This window comes from Canis aureus, chromosome 23, assembly GCF_053574225.1.
Source record: "Canis aureus isolate CA01 chromosome 23, VMU_Caureus_v.1.0, whole genome shotgun sequence".
NCBI classification, from domain to species: domain Eukaryota; kingdom Metazoa; phylum Chordata; class Mammalia; order Carnivora; family Canidae; genus Canis; species Canis aureus.
Window position 1 is genome coordinate 52,027,520 of NC_135633.1, and position 20,197 is coordinate 52,047,716.

Genomic DNA, 20,197 nt, shown 5'->3' on the forward strand with positions numbered 1-20,197 from the left:
CCTCACATGGGCCTTAGATGGACCTGGGACTCAGCTGGATAGAGTGGCTCTGGTTCCCACAATGGGCTCACCTGATACTGGTGACTGGGGTCTTTTTCTATGCCTCACCAGGAGCAGTGATTCTGTTCCCCATCTGGGCCTGCATGGCCCTAGTGACTCTGGTCCTCACCCAGGCATCATTGGGACCTGGATACTCTATTCCACACCTGGGCCTCACTTTGACCAGGGACCTCTGGTCCCATTCTGGGCCTCAAACTAAATTGGTTACTCTGGTTCCCCCTCTGGGACTCACCCTTACCTGGTGAATCTGGTCACGCCTTGGGCTTCACTTTGGCCTGGTGAATCTGGTCCTTAGCTGGTACTCACCTGGATCTGGTGACTGGTCGCCACCTGGGCCTCACCTGGACCTGGTGAATCTCTTCCCCATCTGGGCCTCACCCAGTCCTGGTGACTTTGTTCCCCACCTGGACCTGATTGTTTTGGACACTTTCTTGGCCTCACCTGGAACTGGTGATTCTCGTTCCCACATGGACATCATGTGGACCTGGTGGCTGCAGTGTTTCTAGCTTCTCATGTACCTCGTGATTCTGGTCCCCACCAGGGCCTCAAAGGTACCTGGTGAGTGTGGTTGCCACCTGCACCACACCTGGAACTGATGATTCTGGTCTGCACCTGAGACTACCCTGGATCTGGTGACTGTGGTCCCCACCTGGGCTTCACCCGGATTTGGGGACTCCGGTCCCCATTCGGGCCTCAACTGTACCTGTTGAACATGGTCCTCAACTGGGCAAAATTTGGACCCGGTGACTGTGTTCCACAACTGGACCTCACCTGGACCACATGACTTTGGTCCCCCTCTGGGTCTCACTGTGCCTTCGTGACTGTGAATCCCACTTTGGCCTGACTTGGACCTGCTGACCTGGTTGCCACCTGCGCCTGACCTCGAACTGTTGACTCTGGTTCTTTCAAGGGCCTCCCCTGTACCTGGTGATCCTGGTCCCCACCTGGGCCTCACGTGGACGTGGTGACTCTAGTCACCACCGCGGCCTCACCTGGACCTGCTTACTGTGTTCCACACCTCGGCCTCAAGTAGACTTGTTGACCATGGTCCCCATGCCGGCCTCACATGGACATGTTGACTCTAATCCCCACCGGGTCCTCACGTGTACCTGGTAACTCTGGTCCTCACCTGGGACTCATCTGGACCTAGTGACTCTGGTCGCCACCTGGGCTTCACCTGGAACTGGTGGCTCTGGTCCCCTACTGGATTTCACCTGGAACTGGTGACGCTCTTTCCAACATGGACTTCACTTGGTGAATCTGGTCCTTAGCTGGTCCACATTTGGATCTGGTGACTGGTCGCCACCTGGGCCTCACCTGGACTTGGTGAATCCTGTTGCCACCTGCGCCCCCCCTGGAACTTGTGACTGTGGTCCCACCAGAACCTCACCTGTATCTGGAGGCTCTGGTTCCCATAAGGGGCTCTCCTGGACCTGGTTCTTTTGGTCTCCATCTAGCCTCACATGGAACACAATGACTCTGATCCATATTTGTGCCTCTCTTGGACCTGTGGACTCTGGGCCTTACCTGGGCATCATTGGGACATGGATACTCTCTTATATACCTGGGCGTCACCTGGACCTGGTGACTGTGGTCCCACCTGGGCCTCAGCTGGATGAGGTCACTGGTTCCCACAGGGACCTCACCTGGACCTGGTGACTCAGGTCCTCAAATGGGCATCATGGGACCTGTTATCTCAGTTCCAAATCGGGGCCTCACCTGGACCTAGTGATTCTCGTCCCCCTCTGGGCCTCACCTGGAACTGGTGACTCTGATCCTATCTGCGCGTCACACAGATCTGGTGACTCTGAAACTCACCTGGGCATCATTGGTACCTGATTACTCTGTTCCACACCTGAGCCTCACCTGGACATGTTGACTCTGGTACCTCTCTGGACCTCACCCTGACCTGGTGACTCTGGTCCCCATCTGGATGTCACCTGAACCAGGTGATTCTGGTACCCCTCTAGGCCTCAACCAGATCTGGTGACTCTGGTCCTCAACTGGGCCTCACCTGGACCTAGTGAATATACTCGATGTGGGCCACATTTGGACCTGGTGACTCTGCTCCCTACCTGGGCATCATCGGGAGATGGTTCCACTGCATGGCCTGCAGGTTGGCCTCACCTGGACCTGGTAACTCTGGCCCCTACCTGGGCTTCATCGGGACACGGTTCCTCTGCATGGCCTGCAGGTTGGCCTCACCTGGACCTGGTGAGTGGGGTTTCCACATGGGCCTCACACATACCTGGTGACATAGGTCCCCAAGCGGGCCTCACTTGGACCTGGTGAATCTGATCCTTACCTGGTCCTCACCCAGAACTGGTAACTCTGGTCACCACTTGGGAATCACCTGGACAGGGTGAATCTGGTCCCCATCTGGGCCTCCCCCAGTCCTGATGACTTTGTCCCCACCTGGAACTGATTGCTGTGGACTCCTTCTTGGCCTCACCTGGAACTGGTGACTCTCATCCTAACTGGGCCTAACTCAATCTGCTGACTCTTGTCCTCCCCTGTGGAACATTATGAACTGGATACTCTGTTCCACAACTGAGCCTCACCTGGACATGATGACTCTGGATCCATTCTGGGCCTCACCCTGACGTGGTGACTCTGGTCCTCATGTGGATGTCACCTAGACCAGGTGAATCTGGTCCACATATGGGCATACCTGGTGACTCAGGTCCTCATATGGGCATATGGACTCAGGACTCAACTAGACCTGGTGACTCTGGTCCTCAACTGGGCCTCACCGGGACCTAGTGAATATGCTCTCCAACTGTGCCTCATCTGGACCTGGTAACTCTGGTTCTACCTGGGCATCATCGGGACATGTTTGCTGTATTCCCCACTGGGACTGACCTGATCCTGGTAACTCTGGTCCTGATTTGGCCTCTTCTGTACCAGGTGACTCTGGATCCACCTTGGGTTCACCGGTAACTGGTGACTCTGATGCCAAGCATGGCCTCACCTGACCTGGTGACTGTGTTTCCCATCGGGACCGCACCTGGACCTCATGTCTCTGGTCCCAACTGGGCTTCACCAGGACCTGGTGTCTCTGGTACCCACCTTGGTAGCATCAGGATACGGTTACACTGTTCACTAACAGTGACCCAGCCGGACCTATTAACTCTGGTCTTCACCTGGGCTACACCTGGACATGTTGACACTGGTTCCCACCTGGGTCTCACCTGGACATAGTGAGTCAGATCCAAAACTGGTCCTCCCCTGTACTGGTGATTCTCATTCCCACATGGACATCATGTGGACCTGGTGGCTGCAGTGTTTCTAGCTTCTCATGTACCTCGTGACTCTGGTCCCCACCAGGGCCTCACAGGGACCTGGTGAGTGTGGTTGCCACCTGCACCTCAAGTGGACCTGGTCATTCTGGTCTGCACCTGAGACTACCCTGGATCTGGTGACTATGGTCCCCACCTGGGCTTCATCTGCTTTGGGGACTCCGGTCTCCATCTGAGCATCACCTGGCCCAGGTGACCATGGTCCTCAACTGGGCAAAATTGGGACCCAGAGACTGTGTTCAACAACTGGATCTCACCTGGACCAGGTGATTCTGGTCTCCCTCTGGGTCTCACCGCGCCCTAGTGACCGTAAACCCAACTTTGCCCTGACTTGGACCTGCTGACCCTGGTTACCACCTGCGCCTCACCTCGAACTGTTGACTCTGGTAATTTCAAGGGCCTACACTGTACCTTGTGATCCTGGTCCCCACCTGGGTCTCACCTGGACGTGGTGACACATGTCACAACCGCGTACTCACCTGGAGCTGCTTACTGTGTTCCACATCTGGGCCTCAAGTAGACTTGTTGACCATGGTCCCCAAGCCGGACTCACATGGACCTGTTGCCTCTGATCCCCACCGGGGCCTCACGTGTACCTGGTAACTCTGGTCCTCACCTGGGCCTCATCTGGAACTAGTGACTCTGGTCGCCACCTGGGCTTCACCTGGATCTGGTGACTCTGGTCCCCTCCTGTACTTCACCTGGATCTGGTGACTCTGGTCCCACCTGGAACTCTCCTGGACCTGGTGACTCTCTTTCCAACATGGACCTCACCTGGATCTGGTGACTCTGGTCCTCAATTTGGCCTCACCTGGACCTGGTTTCTCTCGTCCCCACTTTGACCTAACTCAGAACTGCTGAATCTTGCCCCACCTAGGCCGCACCCAGACCTGGTGACTCTTGTCCCCAGCTATGCCTCAATTTGCCCTAATGAATCTGGTCCTCACGTGGGCCTCACATGGACCTGGGAATCAGCTGGATAGAGTGGCTCTGGTTCCCACAAGGGGCTCACCTGATACTGGTGACTGTGGTCTTATTCTATGCCTCACCAGGACCTAGTGATTCTGTTCCCCATCTGGGCCTGCATGGCCCTAGTGTCTCTGGTCCTCACCCTGGAATCTTTGGGAACTGGATACTCTATTCCACACCTGGGCCTCACTTTGACCAGGGACCTCTGGTCCCATTCTGGGCCTCAAACTAAACTGGTTACTCTGGTATCCCCTCTGGGCCTCATGCTTACCTGGTGACTCTGGTCACCCTTGGGCTTCACTTGGACCTGGTGAATCTGGTCCTTAGCTGGTCCACACCTGGATCTGGTGACTGGTCGCCACCTGGGTCTCACCTGGACTTGGTGAATCCTGTTGCCACCTGCACCTCACCAGGACCTTGTGACTGTGGTCCCACCTGGACCTCACCTGGATCTGGTGGCTCTGGTTCTCATATGGGGCTCTCCTGGACCTGGTTCCTGTGGTCTCCGTCTGGCCTCACCTGGAACACAATGACTCTGATCCATATTTGGACCTCTCCTGGACCTGTTGACTCTTGTCCTTACCTGGGCATCATTGGGACCTGGATACTCTCTTATATACCTGGGCCTCACCTGGACCTGGTGACTGTGTTCCCACCTGGGCCTCACCTGGACGAGGTGACTGGTTCCCACAGGGACCTCACCTGGATCTGGTGACTCAGGTCCTCATATGGGCATCATGGGACCTGGTTTCTGAGTTCCACATCGGGGCCTCACCTGGACCTAGTAATTCTCGTCCCCCTCTGGGCCTCACCCTGACGTGCTGACTCTGGTCCCCACCTGGATATCACCAGAACCGGGTGACTCTGGTCCCCCTCGGGACTCACCCGGAGCTGGGGTCACTGGTCCTCAACTCGGCCTCAACAGGACCTGGTGAATCTACTCCTCACTTAGGCCTCGTCTGGACCTTGTGACTCTTTTCTCACCTGACATCAATGGGACATGTTTATTCTGTTCCCCACCTGGGCGTCACCTGGACATGATAACTTTGCTCCACACTTTGGCCTCAACTGGTCCTGATGACCCTCGTCCCCCAACCGAGGCCTCAATCTGGACCTGGAGACTGTCGTCCCCACGTGGGTCTCACCTGAACCTGGTGACTCTCGTTCCCACATGAACCACACCTGGACCTGGTGACTGTGGTGTACTTGTAGACTCACATTTACCTGGTGACTCCGGTCCCCACTAGGGCCTAACCTGGATCTGGTGACTCTGGCCTGCAGGTTGCCTCACCTAAACTTGGTTAGTGGGATGCCACCTGGGCCTCACACATACCTGGACTCAGGTCTGCACGTGGGACTCTTGGACCTGGTGAATCTGGCCCTTACCTGGTCTTCTCCCAGACCCGGGAATCTGGTCACAACCTGGGCCTCACGTGGACCTGGTGAATCTGGTCCCCATCTGGGCCTAACCCAGTCCTGGTGACTATGTTTCCCACCTGGAACTGATTGCTCTGGACTCTTTCTTGGCCTCACTTGTAACTGGTGACTCTGATCCTATCTGTGTGTCACCGAGACCTGGTGACTCTGGTCCTCACCTGGGCATCATTGGTACCTGGTTACTCTGTTCCACACCTGAGCCTCACCTGGATATGAGGTCTCTGGGACCTCTCTGGGCCTCACCCTGACCTGGTGATCTGGTCCCCATATGGATGTACCTGGACCAGGGGATTCTGGAACCCCTCTAGGCCTCAACCAGATCTGGTGACTCTTGTCCTCAACTGGGCCTCACCTGGACCTAGTGAATATGCTCCATCTGGGCCTCATTTGGAACTGGTGACTCTGGTCACTCACTGGGCATCATCTGGAAATGGTTCCACTGCATGGCCTGCTGGTTTGCCTCACCTGGACCTGGTAACTCTGGTCCCTACCTGGGCATCATCGGGACATGGTTCCTCAGCATGGCCTGCAGATAGACCTCATCTTGACCTGGTGAGTGGAGTTCCCACCTGGGTCTTACCCATGCCTGGTCACACAGGTCCCCACGTGGGCCTCACTTGTCCCTGGTGAATTTGGTCCTTACCTAGTCCTCACCCGGAACTGGTAAATGTGGTCACCACCTGGGCATCACCTAGACCTGGTGACTTTGTTCCCCACCTGGACCTGATTGCTGTGGACACCTTCTTGGCCTCACCTGGAAGTGGTAACTCTGATCGTAACTGGGCCTTTCCCAGATCTGGTGACTCTGGTCCTCACCTGTGGACAATTATGACCTGGATACTCTGTTCCACACCTGAGCCTCACCTGGACATGATGACTCTGGATCCACTCTGGGCCTCACCCTGACATGGTTACTCTGGTCCCCATCTGGATGTCACCTAGACCAGGTGAATCAGGTACCCCTCTGGGCCTCAACCAGATCTGGGGCCTCTGGTCCTCAACTGGGCCTCACCTGGACCTAGTGAATATGCTCCATCTGTGCCTCATTTGGACCTGGTGACTCAGGTCCCTACGTGGGCAACATCGGGACATGTCTCCACTGCATGACCTGCAGGTTGGCCTCACCTGGACCTGGTAACTCTGGTCCCTACCTGGGCATCATCGGGACATGGTTCCACTGCATGGCCTGTAGGTTGGCCTCACCTCGACCTGGTAACTCTAGTCCCAACCTGGGCATCATCGGGACTAGGTTCCTCTGCATGGCCTGCAGGTTGGCCTCACCTGGACCTGGTGAATTGGGTTGCCACCTTGCCTCACCCATACCTCATGACACAGGTCCCACGTGGGCCTCACTTGGACCTGGTGAATCTGGTCCTTACCTTGTCCTCACCCGGAACTTGTAACTCTGGTCACCACCTGGGAATCACCTGGGCCTGGTGAATCTGGTCCCCCTCTGGGCCTCACGCAGTCCTGGTGACTTAGTTCCCCACCTGGGCCTGATTGCTGTGGACTCCTTCTTGGCCTCACCTTGAACTGGTGACTCTGATCCTAACTGGGTCTCACCCAGATCTGATGACTCTGGTCCTCACCTGTGGACCATTATGACCTGGACACTTTGTTACACACCTGAGCGTCACCTGGATATGTTGACTCTGGATCCCCTCTGGGCCTCAGCCTGACATGGTGACTCTGGTCTCCATCTGGATGTCACCTAGACCAGGTGAATCTGGTACCCCTCTAGGCCTCAACTTGACCTGGTGACTCTGGTCCTCAACTGGGCCTACCAGGACCTAGTGAGCATGCTCCCCACCTGTGCCTCATCTGGACCTGGTGACTCTGGTTCTACCTGGGCATCATCGGGACATGGTTACTCTATTCAGCAGGAGCTGGTGAGTGTGGTTTCCACCTGCACCTCACCTGGACCTGATGATCCTGGTCTGCACGTGAGACTACTGTGGATCTGGTGACTGTGGTCCCCACCTGGGATTCACCTGGATTTGGGGACTCCGGTCCCCATCTGGGCCTCACCTGGCCCTGTTGACCATGGTCCTCAACTGGGCAAAATTGGGACCCGGTGACTGTGTTCCACAACTGGACCTCAACTGGACCTCATGACTCTGGTCACACCTGGGCGTCACCAGGACCTGGTGTCTCTGGTACCCACCTGGGTAGCATCAGGATATGGTTACACTGTTCACTAACAGTGACTCAGCTGGACCTATTGACTCTGGTCTTCACCTGGGCCACACCTGGACATGGTGACACTGGTTCCCACATGGGTCTCACCTGGACATGGTGAGTCAAAGCCCAACCTGGTAGTAACCTGTAACTGGTGATACTCATTCCCACATGGACATATCATGGGGACCTGGTGGCTGCAGAGCTTCTGGCTTCTCATGTACCTCGTGACTCTGGTCCCCATCAGGGCCTCACCGGGACCTGGTGAGTGTGGTTGACACCTGCACCTCACCTGGACCTTGTGATTCTGGTCTGCACCTGAGACTATCCTGGATCTGGTGACTGTGGTCCCAACCTGGGCTTACCTGGATTTGGGGACTCCGGTCCCTATCTGGGCCTCTCCTGGCCGTGTTGACCATGGTACTCAACTGGGCAAAATTGGGACCCGGTAACTGTGCCCTTGTGACTGTGAACCCCACTTTGGCCTGACTTGGACCTGCTGACCCTGGTTGCAACCTGCGCCTTACCTCGAACTGTTGACTCTGGTTCTTTCAAGGGCCTCCCCTGTACCTGGTGATCCTGGTCCCCACCTGGGGCTCACCTGGACGTGGTGACTCTTGTCACCACCAGGGACTCACTTGGACCTGCTTACTGTGTTCCACACCTGGGCCTCAAGTAGACCTGTGGACCATGGACCCCAAGCCGGCCTCACATGGACCTGTTGCCTCTGATCCCCCCGGGGCCTCACGTGTACCTGGTAACTCTGGTCCTCACCTGGGCCTCATCTGCAACTAGAGACTCTGGTCCCCACCTGGGCTTCACCTGGATCTGGTGACTCTGGTCACCACCTGGACTTCACATGGATCTGGTGACTCTGGCCCCCACCTGCACCTCTCCTGGACCTCGTGACTCTCTTTCCAACATGGACCTCACCTGGATCTGGTGCCTCTGGTCCTCACTTTGGCCTCACCTGGAACTGGTGTCTCTCGTCCCCACTTTGACCTAACTCAGAACTGCTGAATCTTTCCCCACCTAGGCCTCACCCAGACCTGGTGACACTTGTCCCCAGCTATGCCTCAATTCTACCTGATGAATCTGGTCCTCACTTGGGCCTCACATGGACCTGGGACTCAGCTGTGTAGAGTGGCTCTTGTTCCCACAAGGTGCTCACCTGATACTGGTGAATCTGGTCTTTTTTTTTTAATTTTTTAAAATTTTTATTTATTTATGATAGTCACAGAGAGAGAGAGAGGCAGAGACACAGGCAGAGGGAGAAGCAGGCTCCATGCAGCGTGAGCCCGATGTGGGATTCGATCCCGGGTCTCCAGGATCGCGCCCTGGGCCAAAGGCAGGCGCCAAACAGCTGCGCTACCCAGGGATCCCTGAATCTGGTCTTATTCTATGCCTCAACAGGACCTAGTGATTCTGTTCCCCATCTGGGCCTGCATGGCCCTAGTGACTCTGGTCCTCACCCAGGCATCATTGGGACCTGGATACTCTATTCCACACCTGGGCCTCACTTTGACCAGGGACCTCTGGTCCCATTCTGTGCCTCAAACTAAACTGGTTACTCTGATTCCCCCTCTGGGACTCACCCTTACCTGGTTAATCTGGTCACCCCTTGAGCTTCACATGGGCCTGGTGAATCTGGTCCTTAGCTGGTCCGCACCTGGATCTGGTGACTGGTCGCCACATGGGCCTCACCTGGACTTGGTGAATCTTGTTGCCACCTGCGCCTCACCTGGACCTTGTGACTGTGGTCCCACCTGGACCTCACCTGGATCTGCTGGCTCTGGTTCTCATATGGGGCTCTCCTGGACCTGGTTCCTGTGGTCTCCATCTGGCGTCACCTGGAACACAATGACTCTGATCCATTTTTGGGACTCTCCTGGACCTGTTGACTCTGGTACTTAACTGGGCATCATTGGGACCTGGATAATCTCTTATATACCTGGGCCTCACCTGGACCTGGTGACTGTGGTCCCACCTGGGCCTCACCTGGAGGAGTTCACTGGTTCCCACAGGGACCTCACTTGGACTTGGTGACTCAGGTCCTCATATGGGCATCATGGCACCTGGTTTCTAGTTCCACATCGGGGCCTCACCTGGACCTAGTGATTCTCGTCCCCCGCTGGGCCTCACCCTGACGTGGTGACTCTGGTCCCCACCTGGATATCACCAGAACCGGGTGACTCTGGTCCCCCTCTGGGACTCACCCGGAGCTGGGGACACTGGTCCTAAACCTGGCCTGAACAGGACCTGGTGAATCTACTCCTCACTTAGGCCTCATCTGGACCTTGTGACTCTTTTCCCATCTGGCATCAATGGGACATGGTTACTCTGTTCCCAACTTGGGCGTCACCTGGACATGAAAACTTTGCTCCACACTTTGGTCTCAACTGGTCCCGATGACTCTGGTCCCCCCACCTAGGCCTCAATCTGGACCTGGTGACTGTGGTCCCCACCAGGTTCTCACCTGGACCTCGTGACTCTCGTTCCCACATGAACCACACCTGGACCTGGTGACTGTAGTGTTCTTGTAGACTCACATTTACTTGGTGACTCCGGTCCCCACTAGGGCCTCACCTGGATCTGGTGACTCTGGCCTGCAGGTTGGCCTCACCTGGACCTGGTGAGTGGGGTTGCCACCTGGGCCTCACCCATACCTGGTGACTCAGGTCCCCACGTGGGCCTCTTGGACTTGGTGAATCTGGTCCGTACCTGGTCCTCTCCCATACCCTGGGACTCTGGTCACCACCTGGGCCTCACCTGGACCTAATGAATGAATCTGGTCCCCATCTGGTCCTCACCCAGTCCTGGTGACTTTGTTCCCCACCTGGACCTGATTGCTGTGGACTCTTTCTTGGCCTCACCTGGACCTGGTGACTCTGATCCTATCTGCGCGTCACCCAGACCTGGTCACTCTGGTCCTCTCCTGGGCATCATTGGTACCTGGTGACTCTGTTCGAGACCTGAGCCTCACCTGGACATGATGACTCTGGAACCACTCTGGGCCTAACCCTGACCTGGTGACTCTGGTCTCCATCTGGATTTCACCTGGACCAGGTGACTGGGACCCCTCTAGGCCTCAACTAGGTATGGGGACACTGGTCCTCAACTGGGCCGCACTTGGACCTAGTGAATATGCTCCATCTGGGCCACAGTTGGACCTGGTGACTCTGGTCCCTACCTGGGCATCATCGGGACATGGATCCACTGCATGGCCTGCAGGTTGGCCTCAGCTGGACCTGGTAACTCTGGTCCCTACCTGGGCATCACCGGGACACGGTTCGTCTGCATGGCATCCAGGTTGGACTCACGTGGACCTAGTGAGTGGGGTTGCCACCTGGGGCTCACCCATTCCTGGTGACACAGGTCCCCACGTGGGCCTCACTTGGACCTGGTGAATCTGGTCCTTACTTGTTCCTCACCCGCACCTGGTAACCCTGGTCACCACCTGGGAATCATCTGGACCTGTTGAATCTGGTTCCCCTCTGGGCCTCACCCAGTCCTGCTGACTTTCTTCCCCACCTGGACCTGATTGCTGTGGACTCCTCTTGGCCTCAACTGAACTGGTGACTCTGATCCTAACTGGGCCTCACCCAGATCTGGTGACCATGGTCCTCACCTGTGGACCATTATGACCTGGATACTCTGTTCCACACCTGAGCCTCACCTGGACATGATGACTCTGGAACCTCTCTGGGCATCACCCTTACCTGGTGACTCTGGACCCATCTGGATGGCACCTGGACCAGGTGATTCTGGTACCCCTCTAGGCCTCATCCACGTCTGGTGACACTGGTCCTCAACTGGGTCTCACCTGGACGTAGTGAATATGCTCCATCTGAGCCTCATTTGGACCTGGTGACTCTGGTCCCTACCTGGGCATCATCGGGACATGGTTCCACTGCATGGCCTGCAGGTAGGCCTCACCTGGACCTGGTGAGTGGGGTTGTCACCTGTGCCTCACCCATGCCTGGTGACACAGGTCCCCACGTGGGCCTCACTTGGAACGGGTGAATCTGGTCCTTACCTTGTTCTCACCCGGAACTCGTAACTCTGGTCACCACCTGGGAATCACCTGGGCCTGGTGTTTCTGGTACCCATCTGGGCGTCATCCAGTCCTGGTGACATTGTTCCCCACCTGGACCTGATTGCTGTGGACTCTTTCTTGGCCTCACCTGGAACTGGTGACTCTGATCCTATCTGCGCATCACCCAGACCTGGTGACTCTGGTGCTCACCTGGACATGATGACTTTGGAACCTCTCTGGGCCTCACCCTAACCTGGTGACTCTGGTCCCCATCTGGAACTCACCTGTATCTGGTGACTCTGGTCTCAGTTTGTCCTCACCTGGACTGGTGTGTATCGTCCCCACTTTGACCTAACTCAGAACTGCTGAATCTTGCCCCACCTAGGCCGCACCTAGACCTGATGACTCTTGTCCCCAGCGATGCCTCAATTCGACCTGATGAATCTGGTCCTTACGTGGGCCTCACATGGACCTGGGACTCAGCGGGATAGAGTGGCTCTGGTTCCCACAAGGGGCTCACCTGATACTGGTGACTGTGTTCTTATTCTATGCCTCACTAGGACCTAGTGATTCTGTTCCCCATCTGGGCTTTCATGGCCCTAGTGACTCTGGTCCTCACCCAGGCATCATTGGGACCTGGATACTCTATTCCACACCTAGGCATCACTTTGTCCAGGGACCTCTGGTCCCAATCTGGGCCTCAAACTAAACTGGTTACTCTGGTTCCCACTCGGGGCCTCACCCTTACCTGGAAAATCTGGTCACCCCTTGGGTTTCACTTGGGCCTGGTGAATCTGGTTCTTATCTGGTCTGCACCTGGATCTGGTGACAGGTCACCACGTGGGCCTCACCTGGACTTGGTGAATCCTGTTGCCACCTGCGCCTCACCTGGACCTTGTGACTGTGGTCCCTCCTGGACCTCACCTGGTTCTGGTGGCTCTGGTTCCCATATGGGGCTCTCCTAGACCTGGTTCCTGTGGTCTCCATTTGGCCTCACCTGGAACACAATGACTCTGATCCATATTTGGGCCTCTCCTGGACCTGTTGACTCTGGTACTTACCTGGGCATCATTGGGACCTGGATACTCTCTTGTGTACCTGGGCCTCACCAGGACCTGGTGACTGTGGTCCCACCCGGGCCTCACCTGGACGGGGTGACTGGTTCCCACAGGGACATCACCTCGACCTGGTGACTCAGGTCCTCATATGGGAATCTTGGGACGTGGATTCACAGTTCCACATTGGGGCCTCTCCTGGACCTAGTGATTCTCGTTCCCCACAGGGCCTCACCCTGACTTGTGACACTGGTCCCCACCTGGATATCACCAGAACCGGGTGTCACACCTGGAGGTGGGGACACTGGTCCTCAGCTGAGCCTCAACAGGACCTGGTGAATCTACTCCAAACTTAGGCTTCGTCTGGACCTTGTGACTATTTTCCCACCTGGCATTATTGGGATATGGTTACTCTGTTCCCCATCTGTGCCTCACCTAGGCATGATAACTTTGCTGCACACTTTGGCGTCAACTGGTCTTGATGATTCTCGTCCCCCAACCTAGGCCTCAATCTGAACCTGTTGACTGTCGTCCCCACCTGGGTCTCACCTGGAACTGGTGACTCTCGTTCCCACATGAACCACACCTGGACCTGGTGACTGTGGTGTTCTTGTAGACTCACTTTTACCTGCCTTCTCCGGTGCCGACTAGGGCCTCACGTGGATCTGGTGACTTTGGCATGCAGGTTGGCCTCACCTGGACATGGTGAGTGGGGTTGCCACCTGGGCCTCACCCATACCTGGTGAGTCAGGTCCCCTCGTGGGCCTCTTGGACCTGGTATCTGGTCCATACCTGGTCGTCTCCCAGCCCCGGGGTCTCTGGTCACCACCTGAGCCTACCTGGACATGGTGAATCTGATCCCCATCTGGGCCTCACCCAGGCCTGTTGACTTTGTTCCCCATCTGTATCTGATTGCTGTGGACTCTTTCTTCGCCTCACCTGGAACTGGTGACTCTGATCCTATCTGCCCGTCACCGAGACCTGGTGACGCTGGTCCTAACCTGGGCATCTTTGGTACCTGGTGACTCTGTTCCACACCTGAGCCTCACCTGGACATGATGACTCTGGAACCTCTCTGGGCCTCATCCTGACCTGGTGACTCTGGTCCCCATATGGAAGTCACCTGCACCAGGTGATTCTCGTACCCCTCTAGACCTCAACAAAGTCTGGTGACAATGGTCCTCCACTGGACCTCACCTGGACCTAGTGAATATGCTCCATCTGGGCCTCATTGGACCTGGTGATTCTGGTCCCTACCTGGGCATTATCGGGACATGGTTCCACTTCATGGCCTGCAGTTTGGCCTCACCTGGACCTGGTAACTCTAGTCCCTACCTGGGCATCATCGGGAGATGGTTCCTCTGCATTGACCTGCAGGTTGGCCTCACCTGGACCTGGTGAGTGGGGTTGTCACCTGTGTCTCACACATGCCTGGTGACACAGGTCCCCACGTGGGCCTCACTTGGACTTGGTGAATCTGGTCCATACCTGGTCCTCACCCGGAACTCGTAACTCTGGTAACCACCTGGGAATCACCTGGACCTAGAGAATCTGGTCCCCATCCGGGCCTCATCCAGTCCTGGTGACTTTGCTCCCCACCTGGACCTGATTGCTGTGGACTCCTTCTTGGCCTCACCTGGAATTGGTGACTCTGATCCTAACTGGGCCTCACCCAGATCTGGTGACTCTGGCCCTCACATGTGGACCATTATGACCTGGATACTCTGTTCCACACCTGAGCCTCACCTGGACATGATGACTCTAGATCCCCTCTGGGCCTCAGCCTGACATGATGACTCTGGTCCCCATCTGGATGTCACCTAGACCAGGTGAATCTGGTACCCCTCTAGGCCTCAACTTCACCTGGTAAATCTGGTCCTCACTTGGACTCACCGGGACCTAGTGAGCATGCTCCCCACCTGCGACTCATCTGGACGTGTTGACTCTGGTTCTACCTGGGCATCATCGAGACATGGTGACTCTATTCCCCACTGGGACTGACCTGATCCTGGTAACTCTGGTCCTGACTTTGGCCTCTTCTGTACCAGGTGACTCTGGCTCCACCTGGGCCTCACCTGTAACTGGTGACTCTGAACCTAAGCATGGCCTCACCTGACCTGGTGACTGTGGTTCCCACCGGGACCTCACCTGGACCTCGTGTCTCTGGTCCCACCTGGGCCACACCAGGACCCGGTGTCTCTGGTACCCACCTGGGTAGCATCAGGATATGGTTGCACTGTTCACTAATAGCGACCCAGCCAGACCTATTAACTCTGGTCTTCACCTGGGCCACACCTGGACATGGTCACACTGGTTCCAACCTTGGTATCACCTGGACATGGTGAGTCGGATCCCCACCTGGTCCTCACCTGTAACTGGTGATTCTCATTCCAGCATGGACATCACGTGGACCTGGTGGCTGCAGTGTTTCTAGCTTCTCATGTACCTCGTGACTCTGGTCCCCACGAGGGCCTCACCGGGACTTGGTGAGTGTGGTGGCCACCTGCACCTCACCTGGACCTGGTGATTCTGGTCTGCACCTGAGACTACCCTGGATCTGGTGACTGTGGTCCCCACCTGGGCTTCACCCTGACCTGGTGACTCTGGTCCCCATCTGGATGTCACCTTGACCAGGTGATTCTGGTATCCCTCTAGGGATCAACCAGATCTGCTGATTCTGGTCCTCAACTGGGCCTCACCTGGACCTAGTGAATATGCTCCATCTGGGCCTCATTTGGACCTGGTGACTCTGGTCCCTCTCTGGGCATCATCGGGAAATTGTTCCACAACATGGTCTGCATTATGCCTCACCTGGACCTGGTGAGTGGTGTTGCCACCTGGGCCTCACCCATACGTGGTGACACAGGTCCCACGTGGGCTTCACTTGGACCTGGTGAATCTGGTCCTTACCTGGTCCTCACCCGGAACTGGTATGTCTGGTCACCACCTGGGAATCACATGGGCCTGGTGAATCTGGTCCCAATCTGGGCCTCACCCTGTCCTGGTGACTTTGTTCCCCACCTGGACCTGATTTCTGTGGACTCCTTCTTGGCCTCACCTGGAACTGGTGACTCTGATCCTAAGTGGGCCTCCCCCAGATCTGGTGACTCTGGTCCTCACCTGCAGATCATTATGACCTGGATACTTTGTTCCAAACCTCAGCCTAAGCTGGACATGATGACTCTGGAAGCCCTCTGGGCCTCACCCTGACATGGTGACTCTGGTCCCCATCTGGATGTCACCTAGACCAGGTGAATCTGGTACCACTCTAGGCCTCTACTTGACCTGGTGGCTCTGGTCCTCAACTGGGCCTCACCGGGAACTAGTGAACATGCTCCCCACCTGCACCTCATCTGGACCTGGTGACTCTGGTTCTGCCTGGGCATCATCGGGACATGGTTACTGTATTCCCCACTGGGACTCACCTGATCCTGGTAACTCTGGTCCTGACTTTGGCCTCTTCTGTACCAGGTGATTCTGTCTCCACCTGGGCTTCACCTGTACATGGTGACTCTGATCCTAAGCATGGCCTCACCTGACCTGGTGATGGGGAACCCATCGGGACCTCACCTGGACCTCATGTCTCCGGTCCCACCGGGGCCTCACCAGGACCTTGTGTCTCTGGTACCCACCTGGATAGCATCAGGATATGGTTACATTCTTCACTAACAGTGACCCAGCCGGACCTATTAACTCTGCTCTTCACCTGGGCCACACCTGGACATGGTGATTCTGGTCTGCACCTGAGACTACCCGGGATCTGTTGACTGTGGTCCCCACCTGGGCTTCACCTGGATATTTTGACTCCGGTCCCCATCTGGGCCTCACCTGGCCCTGTTGACCATGGTCCTCAACTGGGCAAAATTGGGACCCGGTGACTGTGATCCACAACTGGATCTCACCTCGACCAGGTTACTCTGGTCCCCCTCTGGGTCTCACCTATCTCTAGTGACTGTGACCCCACTTTCGTCTGACTTGGACCTGCTGATCCTGTTTGCCACCTGCGCCTGACCTCGAACTGTTGACTCTGGTTCTTTCAAGGCCCTCCCCTGTACCTGGTGATCCTGGTCCCCAACTGGGCCTCACCTGGACGTGGTGACTCTTGTCACCACCGGGGACTCACCTCGACATGCTTACTGTGTTCCATACCTGGGCCTCAAGTAGATCTGTTGACTATTGTCCCCAAGCCGGCCTCACATGAACCTGTTGCCTCTGATCAAAACCGGAGCTCACGTGTACCTGGTTACTCTGGTCCTCATCTGGGACTCATCTGGACCTAGTGAGTCTGGTCCCCATCTGGGCTTCACGTGGATCTGGTGACTCTGGTCCCCAACTGGACTTCACCTGGATCTGGTGACACTGGTCCCTACCAGGACCTCTCCTGGACCTGGTGACTCTCTTTCCAACATGGACCTCACCTGTATCTGTTGACTCTGGTCCTCAGTTTGGCCTCACCTCGACCTGATGTCTCTCGTCCCCACTTTGACCTAACTCAGAACTGCTGAATCTTGCCCCACCTAGGCCGCACCCAGACTTGGTGACTCTTGTCCCCAGCTATGCCTCAATTCGACCTGATGAATCTGGTCCTCACGTGGGCCTCACATGGACCTGGGACTCAGCTGGATAGAGTGGCTCTGGTTCCCACAAGGGGCTCACCTGATACTGGTGACTGTGGTCTTATTCTATGCCTCACCAGGACCTAGTGATTCTGTTCCCCATCTGGGCCTGCATGGCCCTAGTGACTCTGGTCCACACCCAGGAATCATTGGGACCTGGATACTCTATTCCACACCTGGGCCTCACTCTGACCAGGGAACTCTGGTCCCAATCTTGGCTCCAAACTAAACTGGTTAATCTGAATCCCCCTCTGGGCCTCACCCTTACCTGGTGACTCTGGTCACCCCTTGGGTTTCACTTGGGCCTGGTGAATCTAGTCCTTAATTGTCCGCACCTGGATCTGGTGACTGGTCGCCACCTGGGCCTCACCTGGACTTGGTGAGTCTTGTTGCCACCTCTGCCTCACCTGGACCTTGTGACTTTGGTCCCACCTGAACCTATTCTGGATCTGGTGGGTCTGGTTCCCATATGGGGCTCTCCTGGACCTGGTTCCTGTGGTCTCCATCTGGCCTCACCTGGTACTCAATGACTCTGATCCATATTTGGGCCTCTCCTGCACCTGTTGACTCTGGTGCTTACCTGGGCATCATTGAGACCTGGATACTCTCTTATATACCTGGGCCTCACCTTGACCTGGTCACTGTGGTCACACCTGGGCCTCATCTGGACGAGGTGACTGGTTCCCACAGGGACCTCACCTGGACCTGGTGACTCAGGTCCTTATATGTGCATCATGGGACCTGGTTTCTCAGTTCCACATCGGGGCCTCACCTGGACCTAGTGATTCTCGTCCCTCTCTGGGCCTCACCCTGACGTGGTAACTCTGGTCCCCACCTGGATATCACCAGAACCGCGTGACTCTGGTCCCCTTCTGGGACTCACCCGGAGCTGGGGACACTGGTCCTCAACTGGGCCTCAACAAGACCTGGTGAATCTACTCCTCACTCAGGCCTCTTCTGGACCTGTGACTTTTTTCCCACCTGGCATCAATGGGACATGGTTACACTGTTCCCCACCTGGGCCTCACCTGGACATGATAACTTTGCTCCGCACTTTGGCCTCTACTGGTCCTGATGACTCTGGTCCTCCCAACTAGGCCTCAATCAGGACCTGGTGACTGTGGTCCCCACCTGGTTCTCACCTGGACCTGGTGACTCTCGTTCCCACATGAACCACACCTGGACCTGGTGACTGTGGTGTTCTTGTAGACTCACATTTACCTGGTGAGTCCGGTACCCACAACGGCCTCACCTGGATCTGGTGACTCTGGCCTGCAGGTTGGCCTCACCTGGACCTGGTGAGTGGGGTTGCCACCTGGGCCTCACCCACACCTGGTGATTCAGGTCCTCATGTTGGTCTCTTGGACCTGGTGAATCTGGGCCTTACCTGGTCCTCTCCCAGACCCGGGGACTCTGGTCACCACCTGGGCCTCACCAGGAACTGGTGAATCTAGTCCCAATTTGGGCCTCACCCAGTGCTGATGACTTTGTTCCCACATGGACCTGATTGCTGTGGACGCTTTCTTGGCCTCACCTGGAACTGGTGACTCTGATCCTATTGTGCGTCTCCCAGATCTGGTGACTCTGGTCCTCACCTGGACATCATTGATACCTTGGTACTCTGTTCCACACCTGAGCCTCACCTGGATATGATGACTCTGGAACCTCTCTGGGACTCACTCTGACCTGGTGACTCTGGTCCCCATCTGGATGTCACCTGGACCCGGTGATTCTGGTACCCCTCTAGGGCTCAAGGTGATCTGGTGACTCTGGTCCTCAACTGGGCCTCACCTGGACCTAGTGAATATACCCCATCTGGGCCTCATTTGGACCTGGTGACTCTGGTCCCTACCTGGGCATCATTGGGATATAGTATCAGGCATGGCCTGCAGGTTGGCCTCACCTGGACCTGGTGAGTGGGGTTGTCCTCAACTGGGCAAAATTGGGACCCGGTGACTGTGTTCCACATGTGGCCTCACCTGGACCAAGTGACTCTGGTCCCCCTCTGGGGGTCACCATGCCCTAGTGACTGTGAACCCCACTTTGGCCTGACTTGGACCTGCTGACCCTGGTTGTCACCTGCGCCTGACCTCGAACTGTTGACTCTGGTTCTTTCAAGGGCCTCCCCTGGACCTGGTGATCCTGGTCCCCACCTGGGCCTCACCTGGACGTGGTGACTCTTGTCACCACCGGGGACTCACCGGGACCTGCTTACTGTGCTCCACACCTGGGCCTCAAGTAGACCTGTTGACCATGGTCCCCAAGCCAGACTCACATGGACATGTTGCCTCTGATCCCCACCGGAGTCTCACGTGTACCTGGTAACTCTGGTCCTCACCTGGGCCTCATCAGGACCTAGAGACTCTGGTCCCCACCTGGACTTCACCTGGAACTGGTGACTCTGGTCCACCCCAGGAAGTCTCCTGGACCTGGTGACTCCTTTCCAACATGGACCTCATGTGGATCTGGTGACTCTAGTCCTCAGTTTGGCCTCACCTGGACTTGGTGGCTCTCGTCCCCACTTTGACCTAACTCAGAACTGCTGAA